The sequence below is a fragment of the Camelus bactrianus genome, chromosome 24 (assembly GCF_048773025.1).
Source record: "Camelus bactrianus isolate YW-2024 breed Bactrian camel chromosome 24, ASM4877302v1, whole genome shotgun sequence".
NCBI lineage: Eukaryota > Metazoa > Chordata > Mammalia > Artiodactyla > Camelidae > Camelus > Camelus bactrianus.
Genome location: NC_133562.1, coordinates 7859455 through 7887021, shown reverse-complemented (window position 1 = coordinate 7887021; position 27567 = coordinate 7859455). Strand labels below are relative to the sequence as shown.

The following is a 27567-nucleotide window of genomic DNA, read 5'->3' as shown; positions in this document are numbered from 1 at the left end:
ATGTTGGTAAAATGATACAGATTGACTAGAAATTTTATAAGTACGTTGTTTATCCTTGTAAAGAAAATATCAATGCAAGCAGGAAAAAAAGCCAGAAAGTACCTACAATAAACCAGTCATATTTATCTGTTGATGGTGGAATTGTTTTTGAATGATCTTCCTTTTCTCTTCTTACTGGCATCTTCTAATTTTTAAAGTAACGAACAACATTATAACACAATAAGCAAAAAGGAAAATATCATAGAGCAACTGGGCTAATCCCAACTCTCTGACTATCCCTGAACAAGTAGTCTTGAAAATAGACTTATTACTCACAAAGATGGTAAGAACAACTGGAATCTGCAAAGTCAACCCCCGCCCCCCCCCCCACATACACAGTGCTGGTACTTTAGGAGCGCAGGAAAAATAAGATTCATTCCAGTGCTTACGCTGAGACTGTCCCATTAAGGGCTGATGTTTCTACTACTATCTTCTAGCTCAAGACTCCAAACTATTTTCCCCAAGTTATGTACACTTGTACTGACCCAACCATCTCTCTCAACAAGCTCTTCTTTTGACCAAGTATAAATATTTTCAAGGTACTGCACTTGGGCTATAAATAAAAGTTGACTTTTAATACCAACTATTTGGAGAAGATAAACATTCATTTTTTAAAGTATTTTTAAAAAGGTTTCATCACAGTTAGTGACTAGTAAGAACAAGGAAATCGCTGATTTAAAAAAAAAAGTCACGTATAGTTGGCCTTCCGTATCCACGGGTTTCTGCATCCAACCGCAAAATCAATCCTCAGATGGTTTAAATCTGAGGATGCACAACCTGGCAGATATGGAGGGCAAACTGTACTAGCCATTTTATATAAGGTACTTGAGCATCCACAGATTTTGGTATCCATGTGTGACAGGTCATGGAACCAATACCCCAGCGGATACTGAGCGACAACTACATACATAATGAGACTTGAACATCTTGTGCCAGAAAGCAAAGAAACCGTCACAGGCTAACGGGTTATGTCAAAAGACATAGGAATCAACATGAAGCGTTCCCATGGGCCAAAGATTAGAGAAACTGAACATAAAAGAGAATAAATGCAATGGGCTGAAACATATTCAAAATATAAAAACTCACAAATTAATTTTGCTATTCAAGGAGAAAAAGAGAACTCTTCTCGGGGAAAAAAAAAAAACCCGAAAACAAAGCATCTGATTGAACTCTGCTAAAGGGAAACAGAGCGAGTGAAGCATTTATCCTGCTCTTCCTGTCCTTCAAAGAAACCAAACAGTCCTGGTTATTGAGAGAGGTTTTGTTTTGTTTTGTTTTGTTTTGTTTTTTTAATGAAGAATTCCAATTAATAAATATAAAAAGAAGGACAGAATTTTAAACTTACCACTTTGAAACCGTTAATGCAAAATTCATCTAGGCAGTGAGAATGAGTGAAACCATTAGATAAAACGTTGGTGGGGAGGGAGCGGGTCGTTACCTCCTAAACCACTGATCAAGTTTAGCATCACTGAAAGTGAGGCAGCGAGACACCGTGTACCTCCCCGTTGGAGACAATATGAAGCACACATGCTGCCTAGGATGTATTTCTGCCAAAACTCTAGAATTAGCTTCCATTTCTAGGATGGAGGGCCAGGTTAAATGAAAGCACAAGGCAACAAGCAGATTCAGAAAGAGGGACAGGTGGGCACAGCAACCGATCCAGTTTCTGCAAGGTGCCAAGGTCATCTAGCTTGTAAGCGAAGGAGCTGAAGTTAAAATTTAGACTCAAAAGTCCATGTTGTGTTTTTCCCAAGACTAAACCAAGCTATCTGAAATAGAAAAAATAGGTGAAGATGACACATTCTGTTTGTGTGTGTATGTAGTTGGTTTTGGTTTGAATTTTTTTTTAAGGCACAATTTATGTGTGCCAGGTACAGTGCTATAAATAGACAACTTGTTATAACTTGTCAGTTTTTTGTTACCTTTTTCTCTATAGATGTATAGTTAGATAGATAGATAGATAGATAGATAGATAGATAGATAGATAGATAGATGGATGTCACCCACTTTCCAGAGGTTAATCATCATCCACCCAGCCAGGCAGCATTTATAGAAATCCTACTGTTCAAGCGGTTAAGCACGTAAGTTCTGGAGTCACATGACCCACATGCACCCATTACCCTGAATGATACTGGGTAAGTTTCTTCATCTCTCATCTGTAAAATGGGGCAGCACAATCAATATCATAGGTTTTTGTGAGAATACATAAAACTTATACAATGTTTTTAGAATAGTACATAGAGCAAAACAAATGTGCAGAAAATGCTGGAAGTAATATGTAGGTTTTTTTTTTAAGCTTAGTGCTACACTGAGGACACTAAGAAAAATAAGATGTGCTTCCGTGTATGTGTTGGGCACTGCAGTAGATTTGGGTTCATTGTTCTAGAAACAGATGACCACCAATGTGAAAGTTCCAAAAGCTGGTATTTGGTAGTATATACAATTCATTTATTAAGAAATTTTACAATCATATAGACAAATCATTATTGTCCCGTATAGCTATCATATTCTTTGACTTCATATAAGAAAATTACTTATTATAGTCATTACTGCTGACACGCCCTTTCTCTGTTAAAAAATATTCACTGATGAGAGTGATAATATGTGACTCCGAGACTGAGAAGTCAAACATGGTTCCTGCAAGTTCTCAAAGAGTTTATAGTTCAAAATTTAAAACAAGCATATATTCACGGTTCTCTCTTTTGCACACTTTTTGCATTTTATTTATTCATTTTAATTGATATTTGTTGCTCTTAATTATAATTAGTTGGGTCTAGTATTTGTCTGACTCGTCCATTAAATTGTGATTGTTTAGGGGAAAATATTTTGTTTACAACTGGAGCTGAGTGGAAAAAAAAATACATTGGGCTTTTTTGTGTCTTATCCAATTATACATTAAATGGGTTTGAAGAGATATTATCTCTTTCCAAGCGCGTTCCAAAAAAAGCACAAAATTAACGCATTCAAGACAAAAGTGTTCCTTTTTTCTTTTTTATTCCCCCTCCTTGCTACAAATCTTTAGAAAATGCAAGCAGATTAAAAGACAAAATTTCCAACCTCTTTTAATGGTTCTGTACTTTTAAATCTGGGTGACTCTTTTGACAGTTTCTGAAGTCAAAAGTATTTCAAGTACTAAAATAAATACCTAGCCCTAGTAACTTTATTCTAAAATGAACCATTTTTACCAACATACTTCTGGATACACAATATGTCTTAAATTGCTATAGAAATAATGACTGTAACATGCCAACTAATTTCATAATGATTTTACAAAAACAGTCATAATTCAAAGATAAAGGACAATGCTATTTTTCCTTTGTGACAAGAGGTTATGTGTTACTACTGGAAATTTTTACTTTCTTCCTTGAAATACCAGAAATTCTTCTGTAAAATAAACACATCTCGTCAAGACTCTCTGGAACTAGTATAATTACCAGAGGCAACCCCTGTGTTAGATCAAAGAAACAAAACAATAATAGGCAACGTGTGACCTCTACCATGTCACCAGGGACCAATTTTTCAACAGGGAGAAGAGTCAATAATCCAGAACAGAAAACATTAAATAACCAGAAATGCTTCCAAAGTGTGGCTTACCACATCCATCAAGGCTGCCACATTCAGAGAATTGAGTCTCTATGGTTTCCAAGAACAAACTTCTGGGGATTTATCAAAACAATCATTAAAATCTGCATAAAACACCAGAGGCAAAAACCAATTTCCCAAATGCAGGATAGAATTTCAAAAGCTACTACAATAATTCCCCAAATTTCATTGGATGCTTTACCAAGTGTAATGGAAAGAACACAGGTGATTAAACATTTTTCATATAACATTCACCTAGTTTCTCTTAGTTGTCTATCCTCATTTAATTTTTCCAAGAAGTTGTTTGGAAAGCAGGCTATGAACATTAACCAGATAAAACATAATTAGTAAGAACACATTAAAGACTTCTGCAGATTTTTTTGTTTTGTTTTGTTTTGGTAATACTGGGTCACTAAATCCAGAAACAGGGCTTTGATGTCCTTTGTAATGTATGTGGTTGACTAATAAGAATTATAAGGGTGCAAAGACAGGTAAAGAAATTCCTACTCACTGTAATTACAGTCAAAGAGAAATACGTTTAAAATCGACCTTTAAAAAGCACCACGAATAAAACTGTGCCTTGGAATCGGCAAAATCTGACTGTTTGCCTTAGCTGCTGCTGCTGTCTTCTCTCAAAATCAGATGTGAGTTAAGGACTGAACACACGGATCTGAATTATTTAATTTATAAACACCCATTCTGCTGGTAGTTCAGAGAGAAGTAAACGAGGGACTCAGCTTACAAGCAAAAGCACTGGAAATTCAGAGCAACTGTGAACATTCTGCTCTTATATGGATGTGTTGACTCCCGCTACCTTCATCTTTCCACTCTGTCATCTGCCCCTGTCTTTCCATCTTCTTATTAACATTGCTAATTGTATTTGTCAGTTTTGCCACAATTTCAATGCTACTTAAACAGCTGTGGGTTTTCTCTAGGCAATTATCAGTCACTACCCTTAGGTTTCTAAATTAGTTGTTGAAAGGCACTTTAACCTTGAGAAAATAGATACAGAGCACACTGATCCGCTAAGCCTTACGTTTATGTACACGTGGCTTTAAACTGAGTAAGTATTTAAAAGGATTGAAAAAAATCACACAACTAATTCAGATTTATTGTAAATCATAAATTAGCAAGAAAATGCTTAACAAAGCGTATTTTATACTACTTATCATTTTATCTTTTCCCCTTTACATACTGCACTGCACACACTCTGTATCTGTGTACATGTTATATAGCGTGTAAACTGGAACATCAAAATACTGCCGGATTCCTCTACCTTTTACTACCTATCTGCCAGGTGGCAACACCTTTCGAAAGTATCCATGGTCATAAACTTGGTGGTATCTTGAAGTCAGGGGCTGTGTGGCAAAGAGAGTTCTCACCACATGCAGATTTCCCCCCTTTCCCTATTGCCTTTCAAAGAGAAAACTCTTTATCCTATTTGCTTTTCTTATTCTCTATTCTTGACTCTGACATTGATTTTCTTCTTACCACTACAAAATGTGCGAAAAACAGTCTGAGAAAAAGACACGGTTTAAGGTTATTCATCAACTGATACGCACTTCTATGAAAGGGAACCGACAACTAAATTAAAAAAAAAACTTCAGTAATCCAAAAATAAATGGCACACTTCCATTTATTCCCTTTTCATGTTAACGTAAATTTAAAGAACTTTTCAGAGTTAAGTTTTGGTGTTTTTAAAGGTTTATAATATCCAGTTTTGGGGTCAGCCAAAAAGCTTTTTAGAATAATTTTAAAATTAATGTAGGCTCATTCCTTACTTCTCCCCACGCTAATCTCTGCCACTTTCTCCTCCAAGGAAAAAAAAAAGGTGATATTTCAATAGTGTAAAATTCTTCACTGAGAGACAAAGGTTAAAATGATAAATAGGTTGGAAGGCAAAGTACGCTACAAACCCTAACTGTTCTTTCAGACCTATATTGACTCTTATAGTCGTTGCCAACATTTGGTAAGGATTATCCTTCCATTAGACAAAAGCAAGCATTCCTGAGATAAATCAGGAGTTTTTGCCATGAGACTCATAAAACCTTTTCACAACACAGATTTTCAAGAGAATCCTTTAAGGTTTTAGGAGGCTGCTCCTTTTACTAAGTAACAAAATACACCCCATGGTGTCTCACTGACCCCACTCAGCTGTCCTTTGACCTCTTCAATTGTTGAAGCCTAACTCCAGGGCCCGCAGAATTTGCCTCCCATATCAAAAAGGCGAATGTTGCTTCCTCCTAGCACCTGGTGTAACAAAACGCAACAGTTCTCCCTCTCTCTGTCTCCTCTGCTGCCTCTCGGACCGTTTTCCAGATGTTCCAGGCCCAAATGTTAGGCCAATCCTAGGTTTCAGGAGCTGCGTGTTCACCACGAAGGAACAAACAGGGACTGGGCTGAAGTGGCAATGACCCTCTTGTTCTTTTTGGCCTCAAAAGGATACGATGGGTCATAAAAAAGGAAAAGATCTTTGGCCTCTCTTGGAAATGCGAGGCTATTTAAACATGTTGTAACTTCCAAAAGGAGGGAGCCAGTCTTGGGTTATGCCTTGACAGACAAGAGTTACCTAAACAGTATCCCTAAATTCTCAATTCTAAGCAAACTTTTTATTTTCTTTGACATAGTAGGGGAAAAGGGGGACAGTGTCACCTTTTTTCCTTTCTAAATTAAAAGGCTTCCAGAAATAGAAAAATGAAATTTTCATAAAGCTTTTAAAACATACATCTCAGAGTACTGTTATAGGTTAAAACCTTTAAATACATGCGGTCACTAGATACGGTTTTTCTACGGAGGCCAATAACCTAGATGTCTCTCTTTCAGACAACTTGAAAGACAAAACCACAATCCACAAAGAGGAATCAAGAACTGAATTCTTATTGTCTTAATTTAGATATGTAGGAAATATAACACAGGCTGTTGTAAGGAAAAAAAAACTTAAAGCTGAGAAAGTGTTTTGTCTTTTTGGGGTTTTTTTTGGTGGGGAGGATGGGGAGGGTAGAGGAGAGCTGGGAGGAGAGGAAATGGAAGGAGAGGAGCTCATAGAAATATCTGCTTCATCAGTTTAAGTGCCAAAGATAGCAGCTTTATTTAAATTCTAAATATATTCCAAAAACTTTGATCTTGAAAAATTTGGAAGGGGAGCATATTATAATTGTACAATACCTTGGTTTGTTTATTAACATTTTTGAATCACGTTCATGATTAAGCTGGGCTGTCAACACTTCAGGGAGCCTGTTGCCTAGATTTTACTTGTTTAAAGCTTTTTTGTACCTGCAAAAACATAAAAAGTAATATGTATGTAAAGACATGAGTTAATTTCCAAATGCATTATATTCTACAATATAGTAATTTAAATATTCACAATTCTACAAAAATTCGAATTAGAAATGGATTATCAAAGTCTTACACAGCTTTATATATGTCATAAATGGCAAATACAGACATTCCTGCCTCTTGGGTACTCCTCAAGTGATCACACCTCATTCTGTATACTCAAAAATAATTTCTGTTCTTAAGATTTCCCCCCACTAAATGTAAGTTGAATAAATCTGTTAAGTCTGCATTTTTGCTTAAAGCCCAGAGACTAGTTTCATTTTTAAGAATGAAATTAGGGGAAGGTAATTTCTTACCCTAAGGAGTTTGAGTTTTATAATCTCTAGTGCTTGACCAAAATTTATCTTCTCAAAGAACTATCAAAAACTTAAGACATAACTAATAAGGATTAAAATTATTTTTCTACTTTTTGAAACAAATGCTTTAATAATTTCCAGGGAAGAAAGCCTGAAAGAATAAAAAGCTACTATTTCCTACACTTTTGAGTAGCGTATCCCTCGGAGAAATTAAACTAAATAATTATATATAATTGGTTGAAAATTGCAATGGTCATATTATTCTCCTCATTAAGTAGATTATGGTCAATATGAACAATTGCACAGGAAAAATAGGAAATACAGTCATAAAGCATCAACTGAAATAAAAACTATTTGTCGCTGATTTTTATACGTAACTTAGAAGCGTTTCTATTTTGTTACCATGTCCATAAAGAACATAAAAGGATTTTCCTAAGAATGTACTGATTTCAAAATGCCTATTTATGGCACTAAAATATTTTAAGTAACATTAACATATATTTTCTTTAAAAAGTTTTCATTTTATTTTCGTTTTATGCCAACTTGAAAGAGGGGAAAGAGAGAAAAGAACTATTTTAGATTGTGAAATAAAAATATCTTACCTCTCCTACCGTCAGAAGAATGTCTTCAGGCAAAAGAACAATTAAAAATACAAGCCCCAGATTTTCAATCTCGTGCATTTTGCACTCACCCACTCACAAATAGACATCTTTTGGTAAGTCAGGAGTCTTGCTCCCTACACCCAAACCCACCATTACCCCATATGGTCAGCAAGGTCAAACTGCATTACTGCCAATGAAACTGTATGACTCCACAAGGACCTTAATGATTTTAAAAAAAGGTCAGTAATCCAATTCCAATAGCTTCAGAGTCTAAAATTGCTAATTTTTGGCCACGTGCTGCACACTTCACCTGCTAGTAATGACATTTTTGTATTTTCTTCTAATTACACTCAAAGCTAAGACCTTTGGCCCCGGGCCACGGACCCCTATTCAGGCTGCACACATTCTCTTAAACGACCTGATCCTTTGTTGTCACTCTTACTCTTTCATCTATTATTTACACCCATAGAGAAGGAAGATACTTCACCATTTGTATAGCTTAAAGCTTCTAATCATCTTGATTTCTTTGCCTTTCAACCTATGGTCTTTCTCATAGACGAATGCCAAAAAGTTTGACAAAATCATTTTTTTTTGACTACATACCAGCCCCTGCCTTACCCCTTTCTTACTCCCCGGTCAACCTCCTTCCTGTTCCTTCTCTTCCACAGGAGGGACTTTTGTATCATCTGGGATTCACAAATTTTGACTCTTACCAACAAAATGAATTTCTAAGTATAATACAAAATCTTCACCTTGTTCTCACAAATCGATATTTCTTTCATCAAAGAGCCTATTAAATTAAGTGGAAGTTTACTTAAAATAACTGAATATCTGCCCCCAGCCTCCCTAAGGCATGAGCATAGAATTTTCAGAATTTCCCTGCAAAATTGTCAAAGAAGTAAACAATAAGGATATCAGTTATGTGGTTAAAACTTTTCAAACATTTTCTTATCTACAGATGTTTAAATGCTTACAAGGAAAAAAAATAAGAAAAGAGGAAAGAAAGCAAGAAGAAAAAAATATATAAAGGACAAATTTTACAGATTAAAGAATTCCTAAATCTTTACCACATTTTAGAAGACTAAGTCTACAAACAACAAAATTCTTACATAAAACACTCCCTATCACTGTAATTTCCCGACACCTTTGCCACACCTTTTTTTTAAAATCATGTCCAAGCACATTTTGCAAATCCAAAGCACAGAATTGTTTACCATGATGCAGACGTCCCCTTCAGATCACGGTAGCCACCCCAAGACTCTGGTTTCCAAGATGTTTATAAAATGACATATGATCCATCTTTTGCTCTCTCTTCCTCTATTGCTCAGCTTACTCTTGATTTCTAACAGTATTTCCTTGTTGTCTGCCCTCTCTGCAGACCCTGAAACCCCTTGTCTTTTCTTGTCTTTTCTTATTTTCACCATTTGCTTCAACCAGCAGTTCACTGGAGACCCATCCATCTTGTAATGCCTAAAGTGACAGATGCTCTCAGGAACCACCACACTGCTGAGTGAACAAAAGATAACATCACCTCTAGGAACTCCAGAGAGAAATACAACTGCAGCCTTAAGACAGGGGCTGACTTGACAGACATTGGACCATAAACCTCTTCTAAGCGAAAAAGAAAACAATTGCCACACACACACAAAAATCTGACACAATCAAAGGCAGAAAAGAGTGATTATTTGTGGATTGCCTTTTCACTCTGCAGCTCACTTTTCCCCCCTCAACACTTTTATATTGGGGCAATTCACTGGCCAAGAGGCAAGAGAAGTTCTTGGAGAGAAAAAAAGCTTTCTCAAGTCTCTTCCTTCATTCAACAATATTCAAAGTGAAATTCATTCACATGTGTGTTTCAGTAAACCTAAGGCTTATGATACAGCATCCTCAAGCCTGACTCATCTTGTTTGCATAAAGCAGTAACTGGACTGAGACATGCTGGCTTGGTTCTACTGCTGTGAAAGACATATGCGTGCTTTGCAAATTAAAAACACATTAGAAATCAAAAAGCAACGTGTGACACAGTGTCAACAATATGTGTAGTTCATGAAGAAAGCTCACCGTTCATTCATCAGACAACTTCCAACTTGGGTTAAAGAGACGGTTAACAAGAGGATTCTGGGAAGGACTATAGCTCGCTCGCTCTCTCTCTCTTTTTTTTTTTAACAAAGGAAAGGTCATATTAACTTCTCCCAGCAACAAACTAATGACATAGAGGCTGTATGTGCAGGATGCCATCTAGTTTTTTGTTGTTGTTTTTACTTCTTAAAGCATCTTATTTAAAAAATCTTCAAGCAGCTATAGGCAAATTTTAACTCTAACATTTAAATTTAATTTTAAATGAACATTTAGATAAATACAGTGAAGGGATAATTTAGAAGCACAGAAAAACAAAAACTGATTTGGAGGACAAATAAGAACATTGTGTGATCAATGTCAATTATGGAGATTAACAACCCGCTTTTATAACAGATATCTAGCAACACAGAACTCTCCTGCGGCAAAAGACATTATCATTTTTAAACAGGGTAAATGATACAAATATCTTTTAAATCTGAAATAAAGAACCAAATGCTCAGGAAAAGTTTTGTCAACCTTATTTCTAAGATGAAATGTCAGCATTTACAATGACTTTTTTTAATACACATATTTTATTTTTTCTTTAAAATTTTTGCACCAAAAAACCCTTTAAGTTACAATGAGTTTTCTTTGGAGTCACTAATGATACCTCTCAGTCCTACGTGGCTAAAAAACCATAAGTTTTAAAGGATATTTTATCTCCTACATTTTAATTATTTGTGGGATAAAAGAAAAATTTTCAACTTGATAAATCAACATGTCTTTCTCTTAAACATTTTTATGTCTCCCTTATTTCCTCAAACACTTCAGTGTATCTATACAAATAAGTACAAATATTTCACAATCTCAGAATTTCCTGGTTTTTATTTTAATACTGGCAAAACATAATGGATGCAAAATAATTAAATGAATATATACAATTATATAACTCAATGGGGAAAAGATTAAGTAATTATAGACTGCTTATCAATATATAAAGGACTTGTTCTAATATGGACTTGATCTTTAACTAGACAACTTTGTTTAATACACACTGACCCTAAGTAATCCCCCGAAAACTCCTGATCCAAAAGCACCACATCGTTCAACACTCACAAACTTTGGCATTAATATCGAGAGAGATGTGACATTGAAATGACAGTTCCGTTGCAGAAACTCAAGAAAAGACCCAATTAGAAGACAGACTTTTAAACACAATAGGATCGATACTGCATGCAGGAAAAGTACACCCCTGTGGAAAGTTCTTATTGCCTGATTGATCAAAAACAAAACGAAACTTTTCTTTTTTCAGGGCCTCTTCCAGATCACAGTCAGTGCCAGAAATCTACACAGGAAAAAAATCCATCAAAATGAAACCCTAAAAAGGTTTACCCTTCACCATCCTATTTGCACTTCAAAACCCTGTAAGTCCTTCAGTTAAACCCCAGGGCTGAACCATTTCAATAATAAGAGAGGTGGCCAGCAGTGATTTATCTCCCATTTGGCCTCTGGACAGAGCTGTAATGTCTAGGAAGCTTCCCTTCCCTGACTCGAACCCTCCCCCCAAGTCTCAACCTTCATTTGTGCAGCTCTGGATCTGCAATACCTTACAAACCACTCATATGCCCCTTCCAATCAGATGCAAGAACAGTTTGTAACTCAAGATTTGAGTACATTTTCTTGGCAATTCTTTCAAAAAGGGGAATGCTGCTGAAGTAATCAGAGCACTGAAAATACCAGGTTAAATTTCAGGTTCTCTTTGTTGTAATAAGTTGAAAAAGAAAGAAACTTCCTTAACTTGAGCCTCCCTCTTCTCACACGTGTTGACTGTTGTCAGGACTTCTTAAACGTTTTCCAATTTATACCTTGATATCCTTTACATTTGGGGCTACATCAGCCAACTTCCTCCTGTGGTGTTTATCTAAATTAAAATCCTTGCATTGTAAAATATCTTAACAAACTCAAAAAAGTGGAGACTTCACAGGTCACAGACTCCTGGGTCAAAAAGACCTGAAAAACCGATAACAGACCCTTATGACTCAACTGATTTATCCTACCCTTGTTATCAAATATGTACTATAACTGGCATCACACACATACAATTTTCCTCTAGTAAAATAAACACCAAACAATGTCAACAGTTACTTAAATTGAATTATAGGTCCCAGAAGTTATGTGAAACAGTGAAGTTACTCCTTAAAAACGGAGACTATTTTATCACTAGGCATGAGTTCTCTATGTCAAAATTATGTCCATATGCTTCCCAGTGTACAAAGAGGATGTAAAATGTAGGTACCCTTTTCCCTACCTATTGTTTTCTGTTTTCATTTAAATGAGGAGTTTTTTTTTTTCTAATTGGTCCTGGTAAGTTCCACCTGAGTGCCACATTAACAGCTTGGACTAAATGACTCCACTATAGTGATTCCAGGTTTACAAGAAGAAAACATTCAAGCTATTTCATCAGCTTAGAGACTCCACAGGCAAATATAAATAATTTTCATTTAAACCTAATATCGGTTAAGAGAAGTTTAAAGGAATAAAATTAAATATATGACTGACAGTTAAAATACAAGAAATACAAATTTTTGTTAATTAAAATAATTATTTATGTTTTTTGAGATATTTATAAATAAAGATTATATTTCTTCCATTAAACGTGCACAACTCTCCTTACACTTCTTTAGCAAATATTTTTCACTTTCAGAGCTCCAAATACCACAAATTCTAAAAAACAACTCTCACAGCAAATGACTTTATTGCATGCTACCAGGTCAGTGAATTTCAGATTTATATTTGAGACAACACAAAGATGCCAACTGCATAAATAAACCAAGTAAAAGAGACAACTGGGAAAACCTAAGGGACATAAATTTTTAATATCACTGAAACAAACTTTGGCACTAATAACAATATTCAGGAAAACAAATTTCTTAACCTACCACATGACATTAAAAAAAAAAAAAAGCTTTCCTCAGAGAGTCAACAAGAGAAATTGATCCACTATAGAGGAAATATTCAATCTTCATTAAATATTTATTCAGTGCAATAGGTTGTTAGGTCTATTTAGCCCTCAAAGAAGAAATAGTTCCTGTCTGGTAGGAATCAGGTCTTGGGAGAATTGAATGGAGATGAGCGGCAGTTCTTCAAGTCATGACACCATATTTCAAAATGACAATGCTAAAAATGGAAGATGGGCTGCAAACTGCCTGCTACTACTTTGAAATCTGATACAAAGGAAGCGATACTTAAGGAAGTATTAACTTTAACCAGGTTTGACTGGGTAAGCAACTTGATTTCCTATTAATGTAGCACAATAAAATTTGGATGTTCAAGATCTACAGTTCCCAACCCTCTCACCATGTAACCACAGACAACTCACCTGTCTTCTCTGGGCCTGTTTCCTTATCCATGAAATGAGGGATAAAAGTAATACATTTCCATACTGAAGACACTATGGTGTAATGGGGGAAGGGAAAAGATCTCATTCACAATAGCAACAACAAAAACAACGGCCAGGCAACCCTTTAGTGACAGACATGGGATAACATCATTTTTTAAGCTGCAAAGTTTATTGAGGTGATTTAAGTGAAAATTTACACACACAGAAACATGCTAAGTTTCTTAAAGAGAAGCGTAATTGTTGTAAAACTGTTTCTCAAATAAAATAATAAACTTCACACAATTCTAATCAAAATAACAATAGAATTTGGGGGGAATATTATAGAAACATCCATAAATTCATAAGAAAGATTATCAAAAAGATACGAAAAAACTTTTTTGAAAAAGGTTGTAAGGGGAGATGAGTCAAAATAAAATGTTAAATCATATTAAGAAGAAACAGCTTTTGGCCACTAAATCCGTGCCACTAAATCCAGTGCACATTTTTTCCATTCTCATCTAACATACCCTCTCAGTAGATTTCTTGAAACTTCCTTTCCTTCTGCTGGATTTCATCTCACAGCTTTCCGACTTTCCTCCTTCCCTATACTGCTTCTCAGTTTCCTTTGCGCTCCCATACGTAATACACTAGCCAGCAAAGAAATGTTGGTGTTCCACTCGGTTTCGTCTGTGGGAGCCACCTTCCAAGATGGCCCCAATGATTCTTGCCTCCTGTGTAATCCCCTCCCACATCGAATCAGGGCTGACTTACATGATCAATAAAATATGCAACAAGTGACACTATGTGATTTCCAAGGTCATGAAAGATATTGCAGTTTCTGCCTTGACTTCTTGGATCACTTGCTCTAAGAGAAGGCAACCACCATGTTGTAAGGACATCCAAGCAGCTCTGTGGAGAGGCCCTTGTGGATGGAAACGGAGCCCTCCTGCCAACAGCCAGGACCAATTTCCCTACTTGTCCTCCTTGCCTCCTCTCTGGCACCCTCCAATCACTTCTCTGCATTACAGTGCAAATAGAATCATGTCAACTCTGCTAAAGACCTTCAAAGTGTTCCATTGCTCCGAGGATAAAAATCAATATTGTAAATATCCCTGCCTATCTCTCAGCCTTATCTTGCACTGTTCTCTTCCTAAGCGCTGTGCTCCAGCAACACTGACCAACCTTCACACACTTATGTTCCCTCTGCCTGTAATTCTACCCATCCTATTTTTCACTTTTGCCTGGTTAAATTTCCTCATCCTTTAGAAACCAACCCAAGCACTGCTTCCGGATCTTGTTAGCCCTTTGCTAAAAGCCCTCATAGAAACTCATTCATCTCCTTCTTAACTTTTAATTCACTTTTGAGCTATATAGTTTGTACGATGAGTTAATGAATGCTTGTCTTTCTTCCTAACTTCTAAGCTACATTGAAGGTAGGAATTACGTTTTTCTAGTTTTGCCTATTATTGAAATTACAACACTTATTGTGGTGCCCCCTACATAGTAGGCACTCAAAAATATTGTGTTAATAATTTAATAATTTAAAACTTAGGGTTGGCACAAGAATGAGAGGCTCATTTGTGACAATCCAAAAAGACTGTATTATCTGTAACAATTATTATGTGATAATTGAGGTATCATAAAACAATAAAGGGAAGGAGAAATTATTCATTTAATGACACTGAAATAATGATCAACAACTTAAAAGGTAACAGCTAATAATCAACTTAGATTAGACACTTAAATTCCAGGGAGGAAAAAGTTTAAACTTAAATATCTATACCTGTCCACCCACAGCAAACCATATAAAAACTAAGAGGAAATAGAGCTAAATATTTTTCACACTGATCTTTATCATCCACCAACATTTATTATGGTATCATGGTGAGAATTTAGCTTTCTCAGCCTGGGAATCACAAAGGATGAGACTGACAGGTTTGACTAGTGAAAATATAAAACTTATGTACATTTAACAACTAAAACAAATGAAAAGAAAAAATTTTATAGCTAATGAAAAGAGTTACTGTCTATTATGTATATAATAAAGCAACACATTAACACCCCTGCCCCAGGGCACAACCTAGTATTCACCATGGGGAAAGAGTTAAGCACATCATAGTCACAGCAACCACCACTACCTACTGTGTACCTCGGACATCGTCTCATGTAATTTCACAAATTCATCCATAAATGGAATTCTATAAAGCTATAAGAAGTATATTTTTGACATAGAAATATATTCATAATATGAAATGGAAAATAGAAACTAATATGTTCCCATTTCTATAAGAAAAAAATACATAAGGAACGTATTAAGGTAAAGAGCTACAGATATAAATGCAAGCTATGTGATGTAAATTTTATATAAATGTGTATAAAATATAAATAATGGGTGATGTGATTGTGGGATGTACTTTTTTCTTTATGCTTATCTTTATTTTCAAATTTTCTACAAGTAGTTATTTTAAATGTACACTGTGAACTTAATTAAGCCCTACATCCTTTTATTACCATCATCATCATTATTACTATCCTTATTGACATTGAACATTTGGTAGTTGCAAAATATTGACTTATTTGACAATAGTACCTTTTCACATTATAGGCTTATTACAGGTAAACAGTGATGAATACAGTTTTGTGAATGTGGACATAGCAAAGACTAAATAAATACAACTTGCTGTTAATACCCCTTCAGATATCATTTTTACTATCATAAGCCAGTGAACTTGCTAAATTTATTTATAATAGCTTGCTTACATGGAGCTTTGAAAACATTTTCCATGATGACATAGGAAGTAGTCCTTTCATAAGAAGATCACTTATGCACTTTCCTTGTAGAAATGGGAACATATTATTTTCTAATTTCCATTTCATATTATGAATATATTTCTATGTCAAAAATATACTTCTTATAGCTTTGTAGAATTCCATTTATGGATGGATTTGTGAGTTTCTAAAACTTTCACTAATTATCTTTTTGTGCCTATTCAAATTTCTCTGCCATCATTCTGAAGTATGAAATACTTGTTCCTATCAATTTGACTTTATTGCTGTTCCCCACAAAGAACCCCATATCCATCTCTGTGCCTTTGTTCAAGTTGTCAATCCCATTCCTTCACTTAACTTTTCAAAGTCAGCCCTAATCTTTCTCTTACTTTGCACATTTATCTTTCCCATTGTAATCCCACATCACCTAGCACAGCTCTGCCATACAGCTGGCACTTAAGAATTATATCTGAAATATTTTTGAATTAAAATCTGCTACCTATATTGAATCAGTATGAAAATTGTGCCTCTGTAGGTGGTTAAAACAGAATATTTCTGTTTTTCAGGATTTAAAAATATTCCTTCTAATTTTTTTTGAGTAGTAAGTATATTTGCCTGATTAAAAATCTAGCAGTGGAAAACAGAATGTAGTAAAAAAAAAAAAGTGTCTCTTCAATCCTTGTCCCACAGTCCCCTCTCACAGGAAACCATTTTTATTAGGTTTTTTAAAAAGTTACTTTAGATTTTTAAATGCACATATAAATAAAGACAAATCAAACACATTCGTATTTTAAACCTTGCTTTTTTAAGTTAAAAAAAATTTTGGTAAGCTTTCTATATAAACACATAATGATCTTTCTCATTCTTTTTTGCAGCTTCAGAGAACTTCCTGGCATGCATATACCATAATTTTTTAAAAATTAGTCCCTTAATGATAGATGTTTAGTTTCCAATCTTTGTTATTATTACTAAAGTTATTGTAATAATCAACCTCACACTAATCCAACACTTGTTGAGTAAAATTCCTACAAGTGAAATTGCTGGGACAAAAGATATATGCAGTTTTAATTTTGTTAAATGTTGCCAAAATGCCTTGGTTTGGTTTTGTTTTGTTCTTAGCAGACACAAAACAGTCTTCATTTCTTCCGCACGTTAGAAACATTTTCAATTATAGTTCAGTGTCCCTAAGCTCTGTATCGAGTATTAAAATGCCAACAGCACAGAAATGCTGGGTTGGAGGGAATCCCTGATAATGAGGCACTAAGTGATGGTTGAACTAAGGGTTGAACCAGCTTACACTCCTACGAGCAACTTATGTTTCCCCTCACCTTCAATGGTGTAGAATACTACCTATTTTTGGATCTTTGGCAATCTTAAAGATGAAAAATGATATCTATAAGATCGTAGTTTTAATTTGCACTTCTCTTATTATGAATGAAAATGAGTATCTTTTCAAGTGTTTAAAAGTCCTTGAGTTTTCTTCTCTGCAATGTCCAGTCTTTATCCATTTTTCTATTTGTTTGTTGGCTTTATTCCTGATTTGTAGGAGCTCTTTATATATTAAGGAATTTTGTCCTTTATGTTTAAATGAGTTGCAACATTTCCTCCCAGTTTGCCATTTTGCCTTTCGACTTTGCTTAGGATATTTGTTGCTCTTTTATCATGCAGATAGTTTTACTTTTACATCATTAAATTCATCTATTTTTAAACTGTTAAGCAGTTGCATGGAAACACAGAACTCACTTTACATTAAATAATCTACATTAGCCAGTGTTGTATTTCCTAGAGGCAGTAAGAAAGCAAAGCAGTGGAATAGAGGTGGAAGGAGGTAAAGGAAAAATTATATATCTAAATAAACAGAACCTCTAAAGATGTTATTTTTCCATTTCAAAATGAAATTCTTAAGATCTTTCAGTTTATCGATCATTTTGTGAGGGGAACAAAATAGATATTTCCACCTCACCCACTCTCTCCTACTCTTGCAAACGGGCAAAGCACACACACACACACACACACCCTGTACACACACACACCCTGCACACACACAGACAGAGCAAAAACAGAAGAGAAGTGGAATGGACAAGGTGGTTTGAAGTAGACAGCAGGTGCGTAGAATGAAATTTTTGATTTGGTAGCTTCTAATCCTAGAAGAAAGAGTAGGAACATCTTTTTCTACACCAAGTAGTACAATGCCAAGAGCACAGAGAAGCTGGGTTGGAGGGAACTCCTGAGAATGAGGCACTAAATGACACATTCCTTTTCTAGATTCTGGACTTTAAATTCATGTAAAGGCTGCTGTAAAGGGAACAGGACTCCAGGAAGAAGTGTCAGTTGTGCTTTCTTTCCCCCCTAGTATAGATGTTTATGGATTTTCTCCCTTCACATCCCACTCCCAAGCCTCCCTCTGCTTTCTTTAAATGCTCTGCCTTTCTTTACTCCATAGTTGAAAAACATGGGTCCAATCTGTCATTTATTATTGTCTTTGCTGGTGACTCTTACATCTAAATCATTGGCCTTTAGGACATAAGTCAACAGACTTTGTCTTTTCTGAGCTGCTGCTCTCCCCTTAACCTCAGTATGTCTATTCAATTTTGTCCAAAATTAATGTCTGAAACAAAACTCATTAAAGCAAAAGCTATTTCTATTTTTCAATTTCATTATTTTCATTTATTCACCTAGAAAGTACTGTGAACTGTGCTCGAAAGGATGATAAAGACAGTCCCTAATCTCAAAGAGATCTCAATTTAAAGGTGAAGACAGATCTGTAAATGTGTCAATGTTCACTAGTAGTAGGAACAGAGTTCTATAAAAGCACAGAGAATGTGGCAATTCTATCTGGAGAAATGAAGAAAATATCAGAGAAGAGGTGACATTTTGGTGTCTCTAAAGGATAAAGTAGGAATTCACCAAATGGAATTGGAGGATCTCAAAGGGCAACAGAACAGAATGTCAAAGGCATGTTGTATTTTAGAAATACTGAAAGTTCATTGTTGGGGGGCACTGAATGGCAAGAGAAGAGAATTAAAAAGTAGATTGGGACCAGTCTGTAAGGGACTTTATATGCCAAGGTAGGGATTTGAATTTAATCCTAGGAGCAGGAAAAGGCCAATGGAAGTTTTCAAAAAAGGAATTAACACAATCTGATTTTTTTTTTTTAATAGAAGATAACTCTGGTGGTAGTGTGAAAGTTGGATTGGAGACAATGAATTTTGGATTAGAGACCAGAGAGTCTGGGAAGGGGTTATGGGGATTGCATACATCAGGGCAGAAGGACAGAGAAGAGGAGCCCTTTCAGAAGGCAGTTAGAAATTTGGGACTTGAGCTCAGGAGTTGGGGACTGAACAGACAGACCCTGGAGACAACAGCTGCCACACAGATAGCTAGTAACGGTCCCAGTGAAATCTCCTAGGGGTGGCCTCTGTAGAGAAAGCATGTGGAGTAAGAGTCAAGCCTGAGAATCACTGTCATTTGAGAGTCAAGCAAAGGAAGAGGAAAACCCAGCAACGCAGATGGAGAAGGAACAGTAGGAAGGAAACCAGGAAACAACAGGGTTGTGAAAGCCAAGGGACGAGAAGTTTTGGAGAAATGAGAAGTGGTCAACAGTTTCAACAGGTACAAGCGGTCATATAGGATCAAGAATGAAAATGTGCTATGGCACATAGAAATTACTCTTTGAAGAAGTGCAGTGAGCTAGGATGGAAGTAAGTTGGCACTAGGATGGAAGTAAGTTGGCGCTAGGATGGAAGTAAGTTGGCGCTAGGATGGTGGTAAGTTGGCGCTAGGATGGAGGTAAGTTGGTGGCTGTCAGTAGCTATGGAAAAGGTAAAACGGCAGGGAAGACAGAGTAATTAGGAGGAGGCATGCTTGTAGGAGAAAAGTGAGGCTCTTCCCTCAAAGGAAAGGGAGAGGTGATGGTATAGAAGAGAGATGATTAATGGAATTAGGTTCTAGAGGACAAAGAGAGGGAGAGAGGAACGGGAATGAAGACACGCACATATGGCAGAACCACAAGGCAGGAGCTTGGGCCCCTGACGGGAGCAGAGATGCTTTGTCAGCCTTAGACGATTACCTCCAAACTTGGTTTATGTGGGAAAGAAAGAAACTTCTAACTTGCTATTTAGTGTTTCCTGTCATCTGCAGACAAATGTAATCCTGATACAGGAGAGAAGGGTGTTGAAAAAATAAGCAAGCACCTCTCAAAAGCATGAAATAGCACAGTGTATTCAGAAGACAAGACCAATTCTGGCATGACTAGACTACCAGGTGGGAGGGGTCGAAAAAGAAGCCATGTTTTTAATCACTTGACTATGTTATCTTTCATGCAGTTACATACAATGTATTCAAGGAGTTGAGACTGGATCCTCTAGATTAAAAAAAAAAAAAAGACACACAAAAGGGTGTTAAGCAAAGGAATGACATCTTCCACATTTCAACTCTGAATAGATTCCTCTAGTCGTAGGCTGGAAGAGGATCATGTGGAGGGGAAACAGGATGTAGTGAGAGTGTTTAGAAACTTCTACTATAGTCCTGGTGAGATCATGATGCCTGCACAGGTGCAGTTATGGTAGGGTTATAGAGAATGGATAGACCTGAGAAATATTTAGGACTTAAATTATTAGGAATTGGTGACTAATGACATGAGCAAGAAATTCAGGATGAAGCCTGGGTTTCTACCCTGTGTTGCTTTTCTCGATTGTCTCTGTCGGTACTTCAATTCAGGCATGCCACTACCTCATGTATTCACTTAATAAAATTTATTGAGTGCCTTCTCTGAGTCACGTGCTGCAGATACAACAGTAACAAACTAGAAGTGACCTTTGTCCTCATAGTTAGGGATGCCAGTGCTGAAAGCTTCATATTTGATACCTCATTTCATCCTCAGAACACTCTCAGATGTTAGTATTATGATTGTCCCCATTTCTCAGGTGCGGTAACCCAGTCTTAGAAAGTTTAATAATTTGCTTAATGTCACATGGCTGGTTGATAAGTGGTGGTGCCAGGAATCACACACAGATTCATCTTCCTTCAACCATGTATTTAATCACTTGACTATGTTATCTCTCATGCAATTGCATACAGTGTATTAAACAGCCTGACAAGCAGTACAGTGGTTTGGATTATTGCAGCCTCCTACCTGGACACTCTTTCTGCACTTGGCATGCTGCAGTCAAAATTTAGTTTTTCTAAAATGAAAACTGGGGAGAATGGTGGTGTCTTCTCTGATTAAGGGCCCTCTGAGGAGGAAGATGAGGTTTTCAATGGAAAGTGATACATTCAGGTCCTAGATATACTGACTCTGAGATAGCTATGAAACATCCAAATGGAGATATCCAGCAGTAATTTGACAGATGAATCTGAAATTTAGGGGCAAGCAGGGTTGGAGATAAAGCACTTGGTATCACTAGTTCTCAGAGGTCGGCTGAAGTCAAGGCAATTACCGGGACTCTTCAGGGGCTCCTGGAAGTGAGAGGAGCAGCCTGCTGAGAAAAGGGCAGTTGGGTACAGGCTTGAAGAGAACAGAGTAGATTTGAAATAATTGCTTGGAGAAAAAGGAGAGGGACTCAGCCAAGGGCAGTAAAAGATACAATTAAACTATATTTAGGGTTAGGGACAATGAATTTAAAGTGATGTCAATCTGCGTGGTTGGAGGGTTTTCCCCCATAGCAATCAGTAACTCGAGAATAGGAAATTTACCAAAATTTCGGTATTTTGTTAGTTCCTTTCTTTTCTCCCAGTCTGATTTAAGACCTTGCCTGTGAGTTCCCAGAGTACCCTGAATTTACCTGCTAATGAACACTTGACCCATCAGATTCTATTTAAGTCCATCTCCCCTTTGGACTTTGAAATCTTCAAAAAGTCTTTCAAGACTTAGAAAACCTTTTTTAAAAATCATTTTTGTTCCCAGCAACTTGCACAGCACTCTTTGTATCCTTTCTCCAGGTTAGCCTGTGAAGTCTCTAAGGGCAGCAACTGTCTCAGGCACAGCATGTGCTCATTAAACATTTGTGAGATTCGATTGACTTTAATCTGTAGGACTTGATGCAGAAACTAACCAACTATCTAAAACTATCAAGCAGCGCTTTTTAAGTTTTCAGACTTGGAATAAAGTCTCTCCTCTCCGCCTTTCATTTTCTGCTTTTCATTAAGAGGTAATTAGGACACGTCCACCCTGGTAGGTGCCACTTTGTCTTTGGAGTCTGGGCCCTGCTGGCAGCTCTTTGGGCTCTGTGACCATGGATGAGTTACTCAGCATTTCTTGGCCTTCTAAATCCTCATTAGTAAAACTCAAGTCATCAGACCTGATGTCCCTTCTCCTTCTAAAATCCAAAGATTCCATGACACCTGGAAGACCTTTAAGCCACTTCCAAGAGCCACTGCCTTATAAAGTGCAGTTAAAACATGGGCTCCGTGTTTTCCTATTGGAACATGGGCAAATAGATCTCTCTCCCTATAAGACTGGGTTATAATCCACAAAGCATATCACTTCGGAAATGAAGACACTGACACTTTGATTATTGCCTTGACCACTGGTTAAAACATTTTATCAGATACAAGTTTGTTTTCAATGTAGGTTTACCCAAAAGTCAAGTGAAAGGGCACCGTGGTTCGCTTTGATAGTAAAAAGAGAAGAAAGCTGGAAAAATGTGAAGCATCAGCTTGGATCTCGTATGTACTTCGGTAACACTTTCCTTTTTTTTTCAGATGAGAAATCAAAGAGTGTAAGTGACTCAAGATTATAGAAGCACTAAATGTTTGCAAGGCACTAGAACCCAAGGCTCCCAATCACATACTTTTTTTTTTTTTAAACAACCAAATCGGTCAAAAATCCCTGAAAGGCAAAAACAGATGAAGGTGAAATGCCAGTTGGCTGAGTTTAAACAGAGACCCCACTTTGTTCTTTCCAGGTTCGATAATAAACAATTCCAGTGATTAGCATGAAGGGCTTCAGATGAAACATGCTGACTCCTAAACAAAAATATTTGCATTTTTGCACCACGGTCAGTAAATCAACTGTAAAAATTAAACTGAAAACAAGGAGAATTAGCAAACCCAGAACACAATTTTCCTTCACTCTTTTGGAAGACAGATTGAAAAAAACTGAACGAAATCCCCGCGGCTCCCTTCATTAGCAGCCAGGGCGGTGAGCCCCATTGTAAATCCCACTTATAAAGGCTCATGGCTACCTGCAGAGCCTAGGAGTACCAATCACATTAGTGAAGACACCAGATGACCAAAGGGAGCTGTGAGGGTCTGGGAAAGCTGGTAAACAAAAGGCAGCATTCCAAATGAATGCCATTGCTACAGCCTGCATTGTAAAATGCCTGGGATTTAAGAACCCTAAAGCAGATTAGCTTAAGGCAACAAAAGATTCAAGTGAGATACAAAGAACTCATTTTGACATATTAAGAAATTGTCTTCATTAGATCATCAGCTACTTAAGTGCAATTATTAAAAAAAAAAAAAAAGTAATTCCACCTAAGTTGCGTGTTTGAGGTAGTGAGGCCTGGAAGAATAGGGATCAGAAAATGGTTCATGACCAACATTCATAAACCAGACACATGGACCCTTCTCCTTTTTCATTTTCCTGACATTTTAAAGGCTTATAATAACTTTAAAATTTGTTGTGCGCGTCATTTCAAATTTACCACTCTGCTTACCGGTGCTACTTTAAATAACAACTAGAAAAACTCAAATCTCTCCAATGTAAGTGATTTTTTTCTTCTACATTGTTGCCTCATTTACAAAGAAACTAAGTAACCTTCTGGGTATGAGTGGCCAACAGGAACAGAAGCAAAACATTAGGACATGGTATCATTTCCTGAACATTTTCCATCAGTTGTTTTGCTTTTGTTACAGTTTAAACTCAGATACAAATTATTTATTTATTTATTTTGGAAATTTTACTTTTTATGAAAAACTAAAACATCCATATAGTAAATAATTCAAACAATACAACAGACAGATACAATTTAGACCCTTAAATTTGAAAACGTGGAAGGAAAATTTTTACTTCCATGTGGAGAAGGCTGAGATTTGTTATCTGTTTTCTTATGGGGGGGGCAGTTAAGAAATTATGTCAAATAGATTTAATAACCTCCAATAGTGTTTGCTGTTTTTATTCACTATTTATTTATTCATTTTATTCTATTACCTACCCTGAGAAAATCTTTGTTGAGAGGCACTATATAAGGAACTTCCTAAGAGACTTGAGGCATGTGGACCGATGGCCTAACTGGAAGACAAAGATATATATAGTGAAGAAACCAAGGAGAATCCTAGGGAAAAACAGCATCGAGAAAAGTGATCACAGCTCTGGATGGAGGCAACCCACAGCCAAGTGAGGAGAACCCGATCAGTCCTGCTGAGCTGGGTGCCCAGAGAGGCTCTGAAAGTCACCCTGCTGGTCAGATGGTGATGGTGGTATGGGTAGAAAGCACAGAATGAGGAATCAGGAGTCACAGTGAGGAAGAATAGAATGGACGCTCCCATTTGTTTCAGCAACTGCTGCAGCATGGGCTCTATTTGACCTGAATGTAACAAAACAGAAATTCTGGCTGCAATGACTACTGATTTTTCCTGATGAAACCAGTGTGGCCACTGAGACACCCGATAAGCTCAGAATCATTTAGATCAGTGTTTTTTGCAAAGTCTAGTTCAAGGACTGCCACAGAATCACCCGAAGAACATATTTACTGTGTACATTTCTCAGAGATTGACGAGTCACTGGTTCTAGAGAAGGACTGAGAAATCTGAATTTTGAATATGCCAGAAAGCGTTGCCAGATATAACAAATAGGAAACCCTAACCCAATATGATTCTATGACATTGGAGTTTGAAAACCACTTATTTGAGTTTAAAAACGAGAGAGAAGAGATCAAAAGCGTGTATGATTGTTAAACAGGATGCTTATTTGTAACAGCCAAATACATTAAAAAGAAATTTAAAAGCCTTGCTGCCTGATCCTAGGACTGGATATTAGACTGCCTTGTGCTTCAATCTCCTCCTTTGGAAAATGGAAACAAACCCATGATGGTGCCTAGTAAGCCCCTTGCCATTTTGTGGTTATGCTCAAAGGAGGTGCCTGAGGGCACAAGAGACTTAGAAAAGGCCATTTTGCCATGACAACAGAAACTTCCTCCAGGGATAGGCATCATGTCCAACTGGCCACCATTTCTTGGATGCCTGTGGCATTTGACCTTCACCTTTTCCTCTCAGGCTGGCCCTAGCAGGGAGCATGAGCATTAAAAGTAAAAATCATACTGCCTTTTAATTTTTACCCCCAGGAGATAAATATTTTTTATTTGCTATCACCCATTGATGTTTTTCTTTGCTGTCTTTCCCTTAGCTTTTTAAAAATATATATTTTTATTGAAGGATAGTCAGTTTACAATGTTGTGTCAATTTCTGGTGTACAGCATAAAGCTTCAGTCATACATGAATATACATATATTCATTAAACATCAAAACCAATGTGGAATAAAGAAGTTGTGATTATATATATATAATGGAATACTACTCAGCCAAAAATGAAATGGTGCCATTTGCAGCAACATGGATGGACATGGAGATTATCATACTAAGTGAAGTAAGCCAGAAAGAAAAAGCAAAATACCACATGACATCACTTATATGTGGAATCTAAGAAAAGTTACACAAATGAACTTACTTACAAAACAGAAACCAACTCACAGTCATAGATAACAAACTTATGGTTACCGGGGGGAAAGGATGGGGGTGGAGGATAAATTGGGAGTTTGGGATTTGCAGATATTGACTTCTATATATAAAATAAACAAGGTCCTACTGTACAGCACAGAGAACTACATTCAATACCTTGCAAGAGCCTATAATGAAAAAGAATATGAAAAGAAATATATACGTATATGTATAACTGAATCACTATGCTGTACACCAGAAACTAACACAACATTGTATATTTCAATTTAAAAAATAAAATACACCTTTTAAATTAAAAAAATAAAAATTATAACATTGTTTATCCACTAGGATTTAAACTGTAAAACCTGGGGAAAAATCAATCAATTGGAACACTGAGAAAACCAAAGAATCCCAACAACGTACCTGGAAATAATGTTCTCATAAAAATTCATAAAAATCATTGGGATGAAACATTATGCTTAGGATCCAAAGGAAAAAAAACTAACTCCTCTAGGTCTCGTATTCTGCTTTTCCTTTCAAAATGGCTTTTAACCAAACTTTAAGTAATGATCACTGGATTCTGCCCGAGATGAAGGGTATGTTTCTAAAGAACACCGTGCAATGTTCAACTGTGAAAATAAGAGGCATCAGGTCTATAGAATTCTGAGATAAAGGAGGCTGCAAATGATACTCCCATTTCATGGAAAAGTTAAACAGAAACTGCAATATTATTAAATACCAATTATTAAAGTATTTCATTAGAGAAAGAATGCCAGAAAGAAAGGGGGTCCTCAGAAAGTGGTCCAGGAGCACAGGGGGAAGAGGTGGGATTAGAAAGACATATGGGGAGTCTGCAAAGATACATCTTGATGACTGGCAGTATCCTGGTGGTTAGTAAATGCCAGTGCACCTTAGAAACCGTGGTACAGCTGCCTGAGACGTCTTGCTCTGGGCTGCCAAAGTTGATGTATGCCATAAAGGGAGATAAATGGGAAAGTCAGTCACATTAAGTAGAGCTCAGGCACACAAATAAGTACCATCTGACTCCGGGTAAAGAGGACCCAGCAGAACTTGTTTGCTTACTCAAGATTTCTGGCTGCATCCCTGTCACAAGGTCCTGTCACCTTACTACTAGCAGGTATGTGGGAGGCTGGGTCGAATGCCATCGGATGTCATTCCCAATGCTGAGAGCTTTATTTTGTCTGTTTCCATATAATGATGCTCTTGGACTGAGAGCAGCCAGGGTCTTTCCTTACTATAGCTACACCAATCACTTCACAAGCAGAAGGAAGACACCTGATTCACACGACGAGGCATAGCAAAGGGAGCATGTGAACTTTCAAGAGAAGAGGAAGCTTTGTACCAGATGTGAAGAAGTTAAGTTTATTTTTCCATTTAGCTTGTTTATTTTAGTAAGAAGGAAGGAGACGGTGGCTGCTTCCCATTCCAAACTGCTCCGGGAATGACTTCTCCTTTTCTCTTAATAAATGAACAAAGTTGGCTATTGCGGTTTCCAGGGGGATCTGGAAAGGAGGCAAGTCACTAATGATTACATTTCATCTATAGCTGGTTTAACCTTTGAAACCTGCCAATCAACAGAAAAGACCAAGAGAGGAGATCAAGGCAGCCTCGCTCATCGTTATAACATTCTCTCTGTTCAGACGGAAAACGATTTATTAAGGAAATTATTTTAAGGAAATGCAAAGCACATTATAGGGATTTTAATCCAGGTCTCACAAGATTCACATAAACATTTAACAGCTGAGAAACTCCCAAGTCTTAGTTTATTTTGCCTTTTAGTAATTGTGTACAAGAGGTAGAGTGATAGAGCTTCTACATTTAAAAC

General features: G+C 36.7%; 1 protein-coding gene across 18 annotated transcripts in view; it reads right to left on the bottom strand.

The window, feature by feature from the left end:
* GREB1L (GREB1 like retinoic acid receptor coactivator) overlaps positions 1-27567 on the bottom strand; it is a 213023-nt gene that overhangs the window by 100389 nt on the left and 85067 nt on the right. For 16 of the 18 annotated variants that reach the window (XM_074352557.1, XM_074352549.1, XM_074352538.1 and 13 more), the window contains exon 2: positions 6787-6894. The exons of the other annotated variants lie outside the window; for them this stretch is intronic. The gene's annotated coding sequence lies outside the window, so the exon portion shown is untranslated. The remainder of the gene's footprint in view (positions 1-6786; positions 6895-27567) is intronic. 18 annotated transcript variants of the gene reach the window in all.